Genomic DNA, 15,534 nt, shown 5'->3' on the forward strand with positions numbered 1-15,534 from the left:
TATATATATATATATATATATATATATATATATATATGTTTTATTATAAAAATGAATTTGAAATTTCAATTCTTCGAGTTGCTATTTCTTTTAATGGTACTTCATTACTATTATTTTATAAAACTTGAAAGAATATCTTTTCATACTTTGTTTCTATTTTTTTTTATAGGAAATATATCTTTAGTATGCCAAATGGATTAGGTAAAAGTAGAATGAACAAACAAGTGAAAATGGGTTTGATGATCTAATAGATTGACTATGCCTTTAATATGCCAAATGTGGGGTATAAAATTCCTGCTTACGAGTCTCGTGGAAAAGACCATTGATAATAATTTTTAAGGTACGTTTAGTTCAAGTTATTATGTATAATATTAGTTATGTGATTATCAAGTAATCATATAATCAAGATTATGGAGAATAAAATATAATCAAATGTTGTTTGATTCAACCTGGGTAATGCATTAAAAATTTATTTGTTTGAAAATTTTAATGAATAACTTAATTTAATATTTTACTATATTACCCTTAGCTACAAAACTAACCATATATTATTATTATTATTATTATTATTATTATTATTATTTTTAAATTCTACATTTTTTTTATTTTTTATTTTTTACATTTTTCTTTATTTTTATGTGTATTTTTTAAAGTTTTTTAAAATTTTTTGTTTACATTTTTTTCTATTTTGTTTATGTTTTTTCTATTTTTTTATTTTTTTTTTACATTTTTTATTTTTTAAATTTTTTTCCTATTTTCCATTTTTTTATTTTTTTATGTTTTTTTCTATTTTTTAATTTTTTTTACATTTTTTTATTTTTTAAAAGTTTTTTATTTTATTTTATATATTTTTTTATTTTTCTTTACAATTTTTCTTTTCTATCATATTTTTCTCTTATTCGAGGATATTTTGGATAAAAAATTTTCGTTAAATCCGGAATCAAGAAAAAATTCAATTTTCCGAGATTTTTTTATTCCGGGTTGCATGTCCTTTTTGCTGACGTGTCAGATATGAAATATTACTCGAGAATTATCGATTACCTAAATTAAACAGAAGTTTCGTTGATAAACTTATATGAATAATTAAAATTATTAAAGATAACCCTCAATCAAACACACACCCATTAAATCGATGTCTTCAACGGACTTCGAGTCTCAACCGTGTCTGTCTTTATCATCATTCACAAGTGTCATTCATGACAAAAGTATAAATCCGACATCACTTAAAGTTCATTTTCTCGTGAATATGAGCAACCATTTTTTATGTCGTCCAGGGAAAAGAAAATTGTCTAGCATCTAAGAAAATCTGATCTTAATTAACTCATTATTAATGATTCTTGAACAAATAATAAGCAATATTCATATTGGAGTAATTGATTTGGTCTGCAGAGTGGTAATGGTTAAAAAATCAATAAAAAAGTAGTTTGGTACACGAAGTTTTCGTTATACGAGTCTCGGGGAAAGATCCATTATACTTAATTTTACCTTATCTTTTACAAAAGATTATTTTCAGGATTCAAATCTGTGATCTTTTAATCCCTTCATGTTTAAAAAAATCAATGTACTTTAAAAAATGAACAGGCAAAATTAATGAAGCTAAAGAACATACCGACATCAGCAACCCACCAGAGAACTAAAGACGAGCACAATAGTGGAAAACATAGGAGTAATCATGAATATTAGTCAGTTATCATTACAACGATTCATAAAACAAAGAGTTGCACTACAAGTTACATGTGCCTAAACAGGAAAAGAAGATGATATATTTTCATTTATGCTTATGAAATAAAAGACATAATTTAACAAATGATTCATCAAGTTCATTCGTTAACTAAAAAAGTATAAAACAGGTAACAAAAAAATAAGGCATAGCTACTAACAGAATTAAAGATAACAAGCATACAAGAACCATCGTGTTCCTTGTAGATTCTCAAGCTACCCAATTTTTCTCTATCATTATTTGATCAAGTAGTGCCAATATCTTCGCGTCTTCAGTTGACAGGTCTTGCTTTTTGGAGTAGACCAATCAAGTTTGACAGAGGAGAAGAGGTAGTGAACAAAACAAAAGGATGAAATGAATCCAACAGTACCAGTAGCAAGCATGATAGCAGTGACCATGAAGAGTGAGTAGCCGAGGTAGAGTGTGGCAGACACAGGTCCACTTAGACTCTTGAGATCAAAGATTAAATAGTTGATCGAGTATAAAAAGATGTAGATAGCTACGGATCCTGATGAAAAGAATGATTTCCACCACCATTGCCAATCTTCCACACATAGATGCATGTAGGTAAGGACAAGAGAAACCTCCGCGCAAACAACAACGAGGAGAATCATCACGATTAAGAGAAAGCCGAAAACATAGTAGACTCGGCCCATCCAAAGACTAAGACATTATGAAGAAGAGCTCAATGAAGAGAGTACCAAAAGGTAGCGTCCCAGCTCCGATAACTAGTAACCATGATGGGTACTTCTGCTGAGGGATTTCGCGAGGGATTTGATTAGTCCGAACAGGGAACTCAATATGTGATGCCTTGGCACCAAGGAATCCACCAGTAAGAGTAAGTGGAAGTGAGATGCAGAACCACAACAGCAGCAACACAACGAATAAGGAAATTGGGATTGCTCCAGTGCTATGGCTACCCCACAACAGGAAATTCAATGTTGTGAGGATCAGGAATGCAATGCCAGGGAAGAAACCAGCAACGCGCCAGGAAACAGCAACCCAACCAAAATGATCGCCTCCTTAAGGCCCGGCTGAAGGCATAGGCCAATAAGGCCTATGCCTAGGGCCTCAATATAATTGGGGCCCATTAATATTAGATTTTTAAAAAATATATTTAATAATTACAATTTAATTTTAATTAAAAGTGAGTGTTTCATTTCAAACTGCTTCGGCGCTTCGATTTCTGTGCAGATGTGCACAGTAATCTTTAATGTACTGCCGCCGCATCTATTTTTTTACTGTGCACATTACAAAGCCGCTTCGATTTCCATGCAATATCCACTGTACAACCTGCAGCCACCTATTCAAATTTCAAACTTCAATTAATTATCTAAACTTTTCAGCCTGCAGCCACCTAATTAATTATCTAAACTTTTCAGCATGCAGCCACCTAACTTCGGCCTTCTCATATAATTCTATAATCTATATAAAACCACTTGTCCACTACAGAACGTTTTAAAACTCGTACTCTCAAGTCTCATCTTGTTCATATTTTCATCCTTTAAATTTCATCCTCTCTAATCTGTATTTTTTGTCTCTTATCATCTCGACGGTGATTCGATACTGATTCCTGAATACAACAAAACACCCTTCGCATTCCTTAATCGTCAAGTAATATTTTTTTAATTTGTTCTTCATTCTTGAAATATTTTTTATTATTCTGTATGAATAATAAATTATTGATGTCTTGATGAAATAGATCCAAATATGAAATATGATTGGAAAAATAGATTATTAGTAGTTGTATGAAAATTTTTCTTCTCTCGCAAACAAATTACTATTTATGCACTTATCTCATTTATTATATATTTGTTAAGTATAATTTATTATAAAATATAAACTGCTTAAATTAACCGATTCAAATCAAATTTAATATTTTTTATTTTTTATTATATTTGTGCAGGTATTAAAACTACACGGCGTAAATCAGATTTTATTGTTCATTTAATTCTAAGTAATTTTATTTTGATAAAATAATAGAGATTTATATTTTCTTTTCTAATATTATTTTAATATCAATATGTCTATGAAAAAATATGATTCTGGATATATGAAACGTATGAAAAAAAAGAAAAATAGAAGAATTTATTCAATCTCAAAAAGGCGCACTCGATAGATTTATTATTAATAATCAAAATCAAAACTCAGAAAATAATATAATTGAAAATTTAAATGAAAAACTAATTGAATTTTTACCGGAAGATAATGTTAGGATCTTTCGTACGGCTAGAGAGGGGGGTGTGAATAGCCGCCCCAAATTCTCGCGTTTCTTCCTACGATTAGGGTTAGCGCAGCGGAAAATACAATGTAGAAACGACAAAGAAAGAGATCAAACCTCAACGCATCGATGTAACGAGGTTCGGAGATGAAACTCCTACTCCTCGGCGTGTCCGTAAGGTGGACGAGCCCTATCAATCCGTCGGTGGATGAGTCCCCGGAAAACCGGCTAAATCAAACACTCCTTCTGGGTGGAGAAACCTCGCCACAAAGTCTCTTGCAACAGCAAGATAAGTGTACAAGAAATACAACAGAAGCAAGAACAATAAGAATGTAAAAACACACACTATCTTGCCTTCGACTGGTTTCCGTTGACGAAGCAGCAACTTCACGGAACGATAGCAGCAGCTGACCAGCCGGGGAAGCTCACACGAAGCTTCACGAAGTAGAGAGCTCAGCAAAGCTCAAGCACAGCAAGAAGCAGGGCCAAAGAGAAGAAGAAGAAGAAGTTCAACAGTAGCTTCTCAACCTCTTTTATAACCTGCGAAGAAGACAGAAGAAACTAGCCGTTGCGACAAACCCTGATCGGTCTGTGGACCGATCAGGGAAGAGGCCTTTGCTTCTGTTCCGTCCCTGATCGGTCGGTCTGCAGACCGATCAGGGAAGAAGCTTTCGCTTCTGTTCCGTCCCCGATCGGTCCATGGACCGATCAGAACCTCCCGATCGGTCCATAGACCGATCAGGCTCTGATCGGTCGGGACCGATCAGGCTTTAGGCTGATCGGTCCCCGACCGATCAGCCCCTCGCGCCTCGCTCTGCTTCGATCGACTCGATCGGTCACCGACCTATCGGTTATCACACGATATGCTCGATGTGCGATCGGTCACCGACCGATCGAATATTCAGCAGATCACCGGATCGATCACGGATCGATCCACTCATGGTTTTCGCCCAAACCAAGTTCAAACCAACATCCGGTCAATCTTGACTGTTGGTACATCATGCTTAGCATCCGGTCGGTCCCTTGACCGCTAAGACTCTCCACCAAGTGTCCGGTCAATCCTTTGACCCACTTGGACTTTCCTCTTCGTGCCAAGTATCCGATCACTCCTTGATCTACTTGGACTTCCCAACACCGATGTCCGATCACCCTTGATCCATCTGGATTTTCCTGGCTGGCTTCACTCACGGGACTTTCACCTAGCTTCACTCACTAGGGTTTTCACCGCTTCACTCACCGGATTTTCAATCTGCCCGGCTTCACTCACGGGACTTCCAACCGCCTGGCTTCACTCACCAGACTTTCCCGAATGCCCGGCTTCACTCACTGTGACTTCCACTTTCACCTAGCTTCACTCACTAGGATTTTCACCGCTTCACTCACCAGATTTCCCGCCTGGCTTCACTCACGTGACTTCTCCGACCGCCTGCTTCACTCACCAGACTTTCCACACCGCCTAACATCCCAGTTAGGACTTTCCCACCGCCTCACTCACTGGGACTTTCCTCGTGCCAAGCTCCCCGCTTGACTTCTCCGTCCAAGTCTCCATACTTGGACTTTTCCAGCAAGTCTCCATACTTGGACTTTTCCGTGCCAAGTCTCCATACTTGGACTTTTCAGATCAACCTTGCTTGGACTTTCCATGCAAGTCTCCATACTTGGACTTTTCAGTCAACCAGTCAACCTTGACCTAGTTACACCAATAATCTCCCAAACATCTATTCTTGTCCCATATCAAGAATAGAACTCCCTCACGAGTGTCAACATCAACATGCAACTCAACTAGGTCAACCTTGACCTAAAGTTGCATCAACAATCTTCCCAAGTCAAACATCAAAATACAACTCGAGTCAAGTCAACTTGAGTCGGGTCAACCAGGTCAACCTTGACCTAAGGTTGCACCAACAATCTCCCCCTTTTTGATGTTTGACAAAATCATAATCAAGTTAGGTTAACCCGATAACCTAACTTAGGTTTTCCAACCATCTTCCAATGTCCAATGTTCTTTCCTTGAACATTCTCTGGACATTCTCCCCTTAGGTTAACCCGATAACCTAACTTGGGTTCTCCAATAATTCTCCCCCTTTTTGACACACATCAAAAAGAATTCCAATGTTCTTCCTCGAACATTCCTTGACATTCTTCCCTAGCTTAGGTTAAACCGATAACCTAACTTGGGTCCTCCACTCACTCTCCAATACGCACTCTCCCCTTTTTGACACACATCAAAAAGAAAAAGGAGAGTATCAAGGTCAAGAGTTTCTTCCTAATGAAAGTCCCATACCTTTCATTGAAACTCTTAATTTCCCCCTTGATACTAAACTCAACAATCAACTTAGTGATAATCCCATATCACTAATCCTTAAAAATCTTAAGGAGTAAAACCTCCTAAAAGCCAACTCCCCTTGACCATTGCACCAACAATGTCTTTGGGAGTTCCAAACCTTAGAAATCTACAAAACCCAACTTCCTGAAATTTCAGACCAACATGAAATCGAATCGGACGCCTCGATCGGTCCCGGACCGATCGAAACCCATGGATCGGTCCCGCATCGATCAGGCCTTCACCGATCGCACCTGCTCATCGGAATCTTGATCGGCCGCACCGATCCATGCTTCAGGATCGGTCCGCACCGATCAGACTTCTGGATCGGTCCCCGACCGATCCAGGAGTACACCGATAGGTCCTTCCGAAATTCAGAAACTCCTAGAAAATTCCAGAAAATTCAAAAATGTGAAATTCTGAGGATACATTCCTCATAACATATACTACCATGGAAAAATAGTTTTCTATGAAAGTAGTTTCCATTTTTCAATCTTGATACAAAGTTCAAAAACTTTGAAAAAGTTCAAGTTTAACTCAACTTTGTATCACAATGTTCAATGATGAATGCTATCACTAGGAAAGCTTCATCAAGGTTTTTCAAATCAATTTTAAAATGCTTTTAAAACCATTTGAATTTAGGACCATAATCTTAGGGCTATATGCACATAACTTGTACACAAGCTTTCCCTATGATCCTCCATATCTTGAATTAGGCTCATCTAGGTACAAGAACTATGCACCTTGATCCTAATTCATGATCCTAATATCTCACACACATCTAAAGTGTATCAAGCACATCCATGTCAATTTTGATGTGAGATATGGGTTTAGGTATCTTAGGCTAAGGTCTCATGCATTTTCTAAACACAAATTTGATCTCAATATCAAAATATGTTTTTCATCCTTAAATCAATTCAATTGATTATTAATGCAAGAGATGATGACATGGCATAAAATGGTATCATAAATGAGAACATGTGCCAATGTCATGATGTCATGGCATAAAGTTTGAAACTAAACTAACACATGACATATAAACTAGCCTAAGTATTATCATGACATTTCAAATGATAATAAAATAAATATGATGTCATGGCATGGCATATGGCAACCAATCATGGCAAGTTAGCTCAAATAAAATACCTAAATCCGTATCTAAGTATCCTTAGCCTTAGCTAACTTAAAATCTAACCCTAGATTGCCCATATATCCCTAAGGAAACCCCAAATCCCAATTATGGTATTTCTCTAGGTTTTCCTCAAATTGTGCCAATTAAAATCATTCTTTTCCATAATGGCACATTTTACTCTTTAAGGAGTAAATAATAATTCTTTTTCATTTCCAAAGGTTATCAAGACCTTGAAAATGCTCCTTGAGTGTCAATTTCCTCAAAGTTGGGTTAACTACCCTTCTAATTGAGTTGACACTCTCTAACCCATCTATGGGTAGAGAAGATGCTCCTAGGAACCCAATACCTATTAGAGCTCATTGGGTTCACTAAATATTCACTAGGGATGACTTCCTAGCAACTCTCCTAATGACCCTCTTAGGCTTTAAAGCCTTGGTCATTTGGGACTCATCAAGATCAACTCTAGGGGTGACTCCTTGTGACCTTGGTGGTGGTCTTCCTAGCCCTAGGTTTTGTTCCATAATTGAATGGAACATTATGATAAGTGGGCTTGACCACTTGGGACTTAGGTTTGTGACCCAAACCCTTTTTGTCCTTGGACATTGGTTTTTGACCCTTAAACCCTAGAGATGACTTCTCCAAGTTCTTAAGAGCCTTTTCCAAAGTATCAAGTCTTGACCTCAAGACTTGATTCTCCTTCTCTAATACCTCAATTTTTGATTTGTCATTTTTCTTTGAGGCATTCCTAGGCATGTGTCTAGTTGATTTGGGATTCCTACCTAGGTTCTCCTTAACCTTAGATGAGGTAATTCTAGGGTTGACTTTCCTAGGGTTATCCTTATCTAGGCTCACATGTTTGGCACCTAAGCATGTGTATTGATTTCTAATGTTATCATGCTTATCATTATTGACTAGTGCAATAAAATTTCTAGCATGTATCTTACTAGTATTGCACGAATGAGACTTAAATGATACCTTAGGGTTTGCCTTAGCTCCCCCTATAGAAGTGCTCGGTTTCTTGCCCTTGTGAGGTTGCCTCCCCCTCGGACAATGACTCCGATAATGTCCCCTTCGCTTGCATTGGAAGCACACCACGTGCTCCTTGCCCTTGCGTGTCGGGACTCCGGCTACCTTGACCTTTGGCGCCGGTGGAGTCTTCCTTACCCTCTTTGGACACTTACTCTTGTAGTGCCCAAATTCCCTACACTCAAAGCATATTATATGTAACTTATTTGAAATTGAAATGCTTGAGTTACCTAGGTTTGGGGATGGGTGTGAGCTCTCTTCCTCATCCCTTCCGGAGGTAGATGTCTCTTCTTCTTGCTCCGAACTTGAACAAGAGGAACTCTCCTCCTCTTCTTCCTTGGATGTTGAGTAGCCCTCAACTCCCAATTCGCTCCCTCCATGATGTGAGCTACTTGGCTCACTAGGCTCCTCTTCATGGCTTGAAGTGGAACTCTCCTCATGGTACTTGGCCAAGTTATCCCACAACTCCTTGGCATTGTTGTATTCACCTATCTTACGCAAAATATTAGTAGGTAATGAAAATTCAATTGTTTTAGTTACCTCATTGTTGATCGTGGATTGATGGACTTGTTCCTTTGTCCACTTGTTCTTCTCTAGAGGCTCTCCTTCTTTATCCATTGGAGGAGTAAACCCTTCTTGTACACAAAACCAGTTCCACATATTAGTCCTAAGAAAATACATCATCCTTACCTTCCAATATGCGAAGTTGTCATTGTAGAAGGGTGGAATGGTGATGTCTTCTCCGAATTGATCCATCTCTAGCTTTGCTCCCACGGGTGTTAATCCGATGAAGAGCGACCTCGCTCTGATACCACTTGTTAGGATCTTTCGTACGGCTAGAGAGGGGGGTGTGAATAGCCGACCCCAAATTCTCGCGTTTCTTCCTACGATTAGGGTTAGCGCAGTGAAAATACAATGTAGAAACGACAAAGAAAGAGATCAAACCTCAACGCATCGATGTAACGAGGTTCGGAGATGATACTCCTACTCCTCGGCGTGTCCGTAAGGTGGACGAGCCCTATCAATCCGTCGGTGGATGAGTCCCCGGAGAACCGGCTAATGTCGAACTCCTTGTGGGTGGAGAAACCTCGCCACAAAGTCTCTTGCAACAGCAAGATAAGTGTACAAGAAATACAACAAGAAGCAAGAACAATAAGAATGTAAAAACACACACTATCTTGCCTTCGACTGGTTTCCGTTGACGAAGCAGCAACTTCACGGAACGATAGCAGCAGCTGACCAGCCGGGGAAGCTCACACGAAGCTTCACGAAGTAGAGAGCTCAGCAAAGCTCAAGCACAGCAAGAAGCAGGGCCAAAGAGAAGAAGAAGAAGAAGTTCAACAGTAGCTTCTCAACCTCTTTTATAACCTGCGAAGAAGACAGAAGAAACTAGCCGTTGCGTCGCAACGGCTAGAACCCTGATCGGTCTGTGGACCGATCAGGGAAGAGGCCTTTGCTTCTGTTTCGTCCCTGATTGGTCCACAGACCGATCAGGGAACTTCCTGATCGGTCTGGGGACCGATCAGGGAAGAAGCTTTGCTTCTGTTCCGTCCCTGATCGGTCCATGGACCGATCAGGGAACCTCCTGATCGGTCCATAGACCGATCAGGCTTTGGTCCCTCGCTCCTGTTCAGCTTCTGATCGACTCCTGATCGGTCACCAGACCTATCAGTTATCACACAGTATGCTACTGATGTGTTACTGATCGGTCACCAGACCGATCAGAATATTCGCGGTATCACTGGATCGATCACCAGATCGATCCAGCTCATGGTTTTCGCCCAAACCAAGTTCAAACCAACATCCGGTCAATCTTGACCTGTTGGTACATCATGCTTAGCATCCGGTCAGTCCCTTGACCTGCTAAGACTCTCCACCAAGTGTCCGGTCAATCCCTTTGACCCACTTGGACTTTCCTCTTCGTGCCAAGTATCTGATCACTCCCTTGATCTACTTGGACTTCCCAACACCAGATGTCCGATCACCCTTGATCCATCTGGATTTTCCCTTGCCTGGCTTCACTCACCAGGACTTTCACCTAGCTTCACTCACTAGGGTTTTCACCTGGCTTCACTCACCAGGATTTCCAATCTGCCTAGCTTCACTCACCAGGACTTCCAAACTGCCTGGCTTCACTCACCAGGACTTTCCCGAATGCCTGGCTTCACTCACCAGGACTTCCACTTTCACCTAGCTTCACTCACTAGGATTTTCACCTGGCTTCACTCACCAGGATTTCCCGACTGCCTGGCTTCACTCACCAGGACTTCTCCGACTGCCTGGCTTCACTCACCAGGACTTTCCACACTGCCTAACATCCCAGTTAGGACTTTCCCACTGCCTGGCTTCACTCACCAGGACTTTCCCTCGTGCCAAGCTCCCTGCTTGGACTTCTCCGTGCCAAGTCTCCATACTTGGACTTTTCCAGTGCCAAGTCTCCATACTTGGACTTTTCCCGTGCCAAGTCTCCATACTTGGACTTTTCGCATGCCAAGCTCCCTGCTTGGACCTTTCCAGTGCCAAGTCTCCATACTTGGACTTTTCAGGTCAACCAGGTCAACCTTGACCTACGGTTACACCAATAATCTCCCAAACATCTATTCTTGTCCCATATCAAGAATAGAACTCCCTCACGAGTGTCAAACATCAACATGCAACTCAACTAGGTCAACCTTGACCTAAAGTTGCATCAACAATCTTCCCAAGTCAAACATCAAAATACAACTCGAGTCAAGTCAACTTGAGTCGGGTCAACCAGGTCAACCTTGACCTAAGGTTGCACCAACAGATAATACTTTAGGACAAAAAGAAATCTATCAAGAACTTTCTAATGATCATACAACAAATTCATCAAATATTAATATTAATATTAATGAAGAAAATAATTATAATTTAGAAGAAGAAAAAGACGACTTAATAAATCATGAAAATAATTTTTTTAATAATATTGATGAAACTATTATTCAAAATATATATGATCCAGCACAATGGAAAAATATAAATACAAATTTAATAGATTTATTAGTTGAAAAGGGTCCAATTAGAGAAAGTAATATTTCTTTTCCAAATGATGAAAATTCTAGACATTTTTCTATGATTCATTACATTCGAAAATTACCCAATGGAGAAAAACATGATAGAAAATGGTTAATATATTCAAAAGAATTAGATAAAGTATTTTGTTTTTGTTGTAAATTATTTAGTCAAAAATCAATTACAATTCAATTAGCAAACGAAGGGTGTTGTGATTGGAAAAATCTTAGTGCCAAGCTTAAAAGTCATGAAACAAGCAGTGAACATATTATAAATATGAATATTTGGTTTGATATTGAAATGAGATTGCTTAAAAATAAAACCATTGATCAAAATTTACAAGAAAAAATAAATAAGGAAAAAGAACATTGGAAAAATGTATTAATAAGAATTATTGCTATAGTTAAAAATCTTGCAAAAAATAATTTGGCATTCCGTGGCACAAATGAGAAAATTTGTCAAGATAACAATGGAAATTTTTTAGGTTTAATTTAAATGATAGCAGAATTTGATCATATAATACAAGAACACCTTAAACGTATTCAAAATGGTAAAATTCATAATCATTATCTTGGTCATAATATACAAAATGAGTTAATAAATATATTAGGAAAAGAAGTAAATAATATTATAATTAAAAAAATAAAAGAAGCAAAATATTTTTCAGTTATACTTAATTGTACTCCTGATGTAAGTCATCAAGAACAAATGTCTCTTATATTAAGATGTGTAGATATTTCAACAAGTCCAATCAAAATAGAAGAATATTTTATAGAATTTTTAAAAGTAGATGATACATCAGGAAAAGGTCTTTTTGATACGCTTATTAATATAATAAAGAAAATTGAACTGGATGTGAATGACATAAGAGGACAAGGATATGATAATGGAGCTAATATGAAAGGTAAACAACAAGGTGTACAAAAGAGATTGTTAGATATAAATTCTAGGGCTTTTTATACACCATGTGGTTGTCATAGTCTTAATTTAGTACTATGTGATATGGCTAATTCTTGTCCTAGTGCTATAACATTTTTTGGTGTGATACAACGTATTTACTCATTATTTTCTTCTTCTACAAAAAGATGGAAAATTTTACAAGACCATGTTTCTAATTTAACTCTTAAACCATTATCACAAACACGTTGGGAAAGTCATCTTGAAAGCGTTAAAGCAATAAAATATCAAGCTCCACAGATAAAAGAAGCTTTATATAAACTTGCAGAAACTAGTGATGATCCTAAAACAAAAAGTGAAGCAAATTCTTTAGCAACATATGAGTTTGAAAATTTTGAATTTCTATTAGGTATGGTTATTTGGTATGATATATTATTTGCAGTTAACACTGTTAGTAAATTTTTACAATATAAAGATATGGACATTGCTATTGCATTAGATCAGTTAAAAGGTCTTGTTTCTTTTTTTAATGATTATAGAGAAAATGAATTTATATCTGCTATGATTTCTGCTAAAGAGATTGCAAATGAAATGAATACAGAACCAAAATTTCGTGAAAAACGTGTAATTAAAAGAAATAAACGATTTGATGAGAATAAAATTAATGAAGTGAAGCTTTCACCTGAAGAATCTTTTAAAATTAATTACTTTCATTATATTATTGACCATGCCATTTCTTCACTTCAAAGTAGATTTGAACAATTTAAAATATATGAAGATAATTTTAATTTTTTATATGATGTAGAAAAGTTAAAATTACTTGATGATGAATTTTTAAAAATAAAGTGTTTAAATCTTGAAAACTTTTTAAAACATGACATGTTATCTGATATTGATGGTTTAGATTTATTTTTAGAATTAAAAGTTTTAAGAGAAATAATAAATCCAGAATTAAAAACCGCGCACTTGAGGTATTGAACCTTATAAAAAAATTAAATTCTTTTCCAAATGCATGGATAGCTTATAGAATATTATTAACTATACCTGTTAGTGTAGCTTCGGCAGAAAGAAGTTTTTCAAAATTAAAATTAATAAAGTCTTATTTACGTTCAACAATGTCTCAAGAAAGATTAAATAATCTAGCAATTTTATCAATTGAAAAAAAATATTATCAAAACTCGAATATAAAGATTTAATTACTAATTTTGCATCTCAAAAATTTAGAAAACTAAATTTTACATAAAAAATTATTTTAAATTAATAGTTTATTTTAAATTAATAGTTTATTTTTTTTAAAATTTTTTTTTAAACCCACCATTGTCGGTCCCAAGTCCGAATGAAAAAGGGTGAGGGAAATTTTTTTTTTAAAAAAATATTAAAGGTCTAAATATTTTTTTTTGGCCTAGGGCCTCATAGAACCTTGAGACGGCCCTGACTCCTTTGATCGTCTTCCACATCCTAAAGCAACATACCCAGCCGCGATTTCAAGAATCAAGTAGAAGAACAACATCCCTGTGACAAGGGCCCCCCGAGATGCAGGGGACATGAATCCAAGTGCTGCAAAAAAGATGGTTACCACTGCCATGCCTAGAATCTGCACTCCATCACCCACCATAACACAAAGCAACATTGGATGACTTGGGGCCCTGAAGACACCTCCGACAACAAGTTTCCACCCAGAGAGAGAGAGTTCCTCGCGTTCATCTGTGCTTGTGACTCCTTATCCAACTCTTCATACCGGGTAAGGTCCCTTCTTACAGTTCTCAATAAGATCACAAGAACGATGCTACCAAGAAAGCAATCACCATTAGTGAATTAAGGATTGAGAACCAGCGAACCTTAGCTCCCTCCATCTTCAAATATGCATCCCAACAAGAATGCCACTTGATATCGCTCTCGATGAAGGTAACCTCATAGGTGAAAGCTATTGGTTGGCTCTCATTTACTTTCATGGCAACTGTAGTAGGATCACACTTTTTGACGGATATTTGTCGTACATCTTGAAATTCTTGGTTTTCTCGGGATTGTTCGGGACATTGCATGGCACAACCTCGAATCCGATCGAAAAATTTCAATCTCTCTCACATTTGAATGGTGGGACCCACTGATCCTGAGCGGAGTCCACCGCTCAAATGCGAGTGATGATGTATCTTATTTTTGGCTGTTTAGTCCGAGCTGTATTGTAGGAAGAGCAATGATATATTTAAGGAAAAATTTAAGTATAGACATATAAAATCATAATCTATCATTTCATTTTTTTAGATCTCATTTGTCTATCCTTAAGTCAAGAAAAAGTTCAAGGATAGACATATAAACTCAAGGAAAAATTCAAGGTTAAATATATAAGTTCAAGGATAGACATATAAAATTAAGAAATTCCCACTGACAATAGAAAGAAGCTCCCTCCCACTCCCTCCCATAGTGGGAGGGAGTTTTTTCCCCATTTGGGAAGGAGCGGTTTCATGCCTATGGAGCCACTTTTTCATTTTTTTTTAATTTTTTAATTAAAATAAGTTTTTAAATTTAAATATAATATTAGAAATATTTTTTAAATTTAAATATAATATTAGAAATATTTTTTTAATTAGGAAATATATATATATATATATATATATATATATATATATATATATATATATATATATATATATATATATATATATATATATGGTGTGGAGGTTTAAAAAATATGGGATCCATGAAAGAGTATTGAAAGGTTTTTTTGATAGTGAAAAGATATGTGAGATTTTTCACTTTTGATGTGATGTGGATGTGGCAAGAAAAGATCTCTCCAAGAGATCCAACGACTATGGATGCTCTAATAAATATACAAATTTTTAAAACTTTATGGCATGCAGAATTTGTCACGTTGCTCTATTATTTTTTTTTAAAAAAATAAATCTATATTTTTTGCTTTTTAAAAATTTATAATTCGTGTAACAGTTTGGACCAAAAAGTTCCATGAATTGCCGAGGCACATGCATCAAACCTCTCATCATCGCTCTTGTTTGTTTAAAACGTGCGTATGAAGGTGCAGTGGTTTAGAAGAGCAAATTATATTGAAGACATGGATTGATGGACACATTTGATAGAAAACATGAGATGGGATATTAATTCTTTTGATGATAAATAAAAATAATGCTTAAAGCCGAATAATAAAAAAATTCTTATGCCATGTTCAT

At 36.6% G+C, this 15,534-nt stretch overlaps 1 pseudogene; it reads right to left on the minus strand.

Annotated features, from left to right (window-relative positions):
• Positions 1-1,956: 1,956 nt before the first annotated feature.
• LOC121995186 lies at positions 1,957-14,366 on the minus strand (annotated as a pseudogene).
• Between the last annotated feature and the right edge of the window lie 1,168 nt (positions 14,367-15,534).

This window comes from Zingiber officinale, chromosome 6A (genome assembly GCF_018446385.1).
Source record: "Zingiber officinale cultivar Zhangliang chromosome 6A, Zo_v1.1, whole genome shotgun sequence".
NCBI classification, from domain to species: domain Eukaryota; kingdom Viridiplantae; phylum Streptophyta; class Magnoliopsida; order Zingiberales; family Zingiberaceae; genus Zingiber; species Zingiber officinale.